Here is a 3,894-nt window from a genome sequence, read left to right as displayed (position 1 = left end):
GATCACCTAATCAGTACCTCACTCAGTAGATTGAGGTGTGCCTGTGTTAGAATTCAAAAGACACTGGAATGGAATGGCTACCATTTATGTAGAGATGCTGATTTAAGAAATATTTGAAGTGGTCTCTTAATTTTTCCCAGAGATGTAGCTTATGTGACATAACTACACTGATTAAGAGAGCTATGTAATTCATAATTCATGCAGGTAATGGTCCTGCATCCTACTTTCATGACATATGTTTATGAGATTTGGCTTGATAAACATGGTCGATATCCATCCACGGGAATAATGGCTCTGATATATGCCATACACATATGTGATGAGGTAAGCCTTCCTTTCTATAACAGTAACAATGTTCTGCCAATATATATAGGGGAAATAAGTATTGAACACATCAACATTTTGTCCAGTAAATGTATTTCCAATGAGCCTTTTCAAGTGAAATTTGCACCAGACTTCCTTGGAATTAACTCAAACAATCCAGACAAAAAAATCTAAACATCAAAGTCCATATGTAAATAAAGTTATGTGGAATGAAGTGGAATGAAACAGGAAAAAAGTATTGAACACACTAAGAAAAAGCAGTACACCACAGCAAGGAAAGGCAAGGAACCAGCTGAAAACCATACCTAATTAGGAGGCAACTCTACCTCCAATCTGTGCTATTTAATGTCAGCTGGGTTAGAATATATTGATATTGATGGGCTATAAAAGTTTTTTTGGGTTAACACGGTGCCACACAACAAACATCTAATGATGGGTAAAAGCAAAGAGCCGTCTCAAGACCTTCACAACCAGAACGTTATAAAACATGAAAATGGAATTGGCTACAGACGTATTTCACAACTTGTGAATCTTCCAGTAAGCACCATTGGGGCATTATCCGTAAGTGGAAGCAACATCACTCCACCATCAACCGGCCACGCACAGGAGCTCCTCGCAAGATTTCTGATCAGGGAGTCAGAAGGATACTTAGAAGAGTAGCCAAAGAGCCAAGGACCACTAGGAAAGAGCTCCAGAAAGACTTGGAGGCAGCAGCATATGGACTTCAATGTTTAGATTTTTTGTTTGAGTTAATACCAAAGTCTGGTGCAAATTTCACTTGAATAGGCTCATTGGAAATACATTTACTGGACAAAATGTTGATGTGTTCAATAATGATTTCCCCCACTGTATGTACAGCTCAGCTCACTAAGGTAACTTGTATACAACCTGCACTGGGAATAGAGCAATGTCTAATTGTGACTGACTAATGATATGCATCATCCATAGAGAAATATTAGGCCTACTTGAGACGGTACTGGCTATCTTTCCAATGTACTACCACATGAAGGGTGCCTAGTAGTCAACTAGGGTGGGACTTCCTATGAGCTGGGAAGGCATCAGCCAATTGGATCAACACATGGTCTTCTTATTCAATAGGTTTATTTACAGATTGTAAATTGACTTCAGGCGTATGATAAATGACTGGCCTGAGACCGCAAGTCTAGCACCCTCGTTCTAGGGTCCTAGACCTTAGGGTTAGGGTTTTCAGGACCCTGCTACTTGAGACACTGGAGCTGAGTTGAGAGAACACACCAGCCTTTGGAAGTGAATCACCAACATTTGACACTCACACCACAGATTAAGTTGACTACACGATCACAGTTAATTTAGGGGAGTGCGCCATCTATTGCTTATATCTCTACGACATCATGACACAGTACTAGCATGTTGGTGTTGGTGAAAAGAAATAGAGATCTACTGTATATGAAGCTCTCCTTTTTGCTTTTCAGGTGAATGTTTATGGATTTGGGGCAGACAGATTTGGAAACTGGAACCACTACTGGGATCCACTGCCGCAGCGTACTTTAGATCACTATACAGTGCATAGTAGAACTCATGTGTCTAATGTCATTATGCTGCTCTCTGAAAGACACAAAATCAGGATATACAACGGATTGTGACTACTCTGCTTTGCATACATGCAAAATGCTTGTTGCCCATCTTGCTATGTCAAACAATGGATTCCAATATATATGTTACGGTACATGTGGGAATGCGGTACATGTGGGAAAACTAGGGTTAGGGTTAGGTGCTACGGTGCTAGGGTTAAGGTTAGGGTTAGGGGTAGGGGTAGGGTTAGGGTTAGGATTACGGTTAGGGTTAGACATGCCAGCATGTACCAAGTCGACGTAGCACCTAACCCTAACCCTAGTTTTCCCACATGTACCGTATTCCCACATGTACCGTAACATATATACTAGGGCTGTCAGTTGATGAAAAACTATTTTTATTATTATAAATCTTTTCATATCGTAGTTCATTAATCTACTGATTAATCTAATGTGGAAATATAATTGTTCCACAATCATACATTTCCCAAACATTCTTGGACAAGAAACTCAAAGTGGTACTTAAACAATGAGTGAGAGAGTAATAAGGTACTTTAAAAGTTAGCAATGAAATGATTACAATAGAGAGCCATATAAGGGTTACATTCAAGAAGGGTGTTGATCGTCGCAGATAGACGTGTCACGAGTAGAGCTGACATCATTCATATGTCAGAGAGGTATATCTGTTCTACGTCATGTATTTCTTGTATCTGATAGTTCCACAAAATGGCCAGTTCAAAGAAAGTTAAACATCTTAAAGGGCTGAGGTTATGTCCCATCCCAAATCGACCCCTAGCCTCTAGGCACTTGTGGAGATCTGAGAGGCTTGAATTGTGTAGACATCATAGTAAAGCCTGTTCATCCAACTTGGTGTCTGATAGGTGGAAGTTTTGCCATCCAATCCTCTCACATCTCCTCAAGTGTATCACCTCATAAGGGCTTGGTTTGGGATAGAGCGAGGCATAACAACATATCTCTGGGTCTACTACAATTATTCATCTGTGGCCTAACCCTAACCCTGATGACAGCTTAAACTTAACTGTATTGATGCACTGCATTGCTATACTTTCCTTGGATAAGATGGCTACCCTTGATGTTTGTCTTGTTTGGAATGATGTTATGTTGAATGTGCACAAATTATTTTAAATTTACTCTATGAAGAATGTATTCTAATAAACAAAGCTGAATATGTCTCTCCTACAATCAACTGCACAAGGCTGACATCTAGAGTCTATATGGATATATGATCATGTGTGCTGTCCAGTGCTGAACTTATTGCCTTTGTAGGTGATGATGATTGACGAAAGACAGACATTAAGGCCCTGTTGTTCAAAGTGATGTGAAGTAAAGTCAGGATCCAATTTAACGTTTGGACTTTTCTTTCGAAAAAAAGTAATAAATGTCTGCGTTGATGAAAATCAATGACACATCGCTAGTCAACTAACACAGCTTGTTTTGTGAATCTGCTAACAATGTAAAGTAGTGTTAATTAACTAGGTAGCAGTAGGGATTACTCACCGAATCCATTGCATTGCAGTATTTTGGCTTGACTAGCGAGTTTGTGTTGTGATTTTCAACAACATTTAAATGTATTTCCGTGTTTCAAAATAAAAATTTGATTGGTTACCAATTTGCAGCCCGAATGACCAGACCTATGTACCCTGTAGCCTACAGCATTTTGCACTAGGCCTATTGATTCTACTGCAGTACGACTGGTTCCGCTGTAGTACGACTACCATCACTTTATTACTTTATTCTAGTTTATTAGGCCTATTACTTACTTTATTTACTTTATTCTACTATTGTGATTGTGTATCCTGCTGCAATGCCAATATTGAAGGACCTAAGCCAAAGCATTTTACTCTTGTTTACCTGTACATTGGATGTAATAAAAGCTATTCTGATTCTGATTCTGCTGACGTGGACAGAAGTATATAATGTTTGGAGAGTAAAAAAAACATAACCAGAGAAATTCCTCATACGACATATGAATATATTTCCTGGGACACTAGACTTATAT

The sequence above is a fragment of the Nansenia antarctica genome, assembly GCF_963989245.1.
Source record: "Nansenia antarctica genome assembly, chromosome: 2".
In the NCBI taxonomy this organism is placed as follows: domain Eukaryota; kingdom Metazoa; phylum Chordata; class Actinopteri; order Argentiniformes; family Microstomatidae; genus Nansenia; species Nansenia antarctica.
This window is presented reverse-complemented; position numbering follows the sequence as displayed.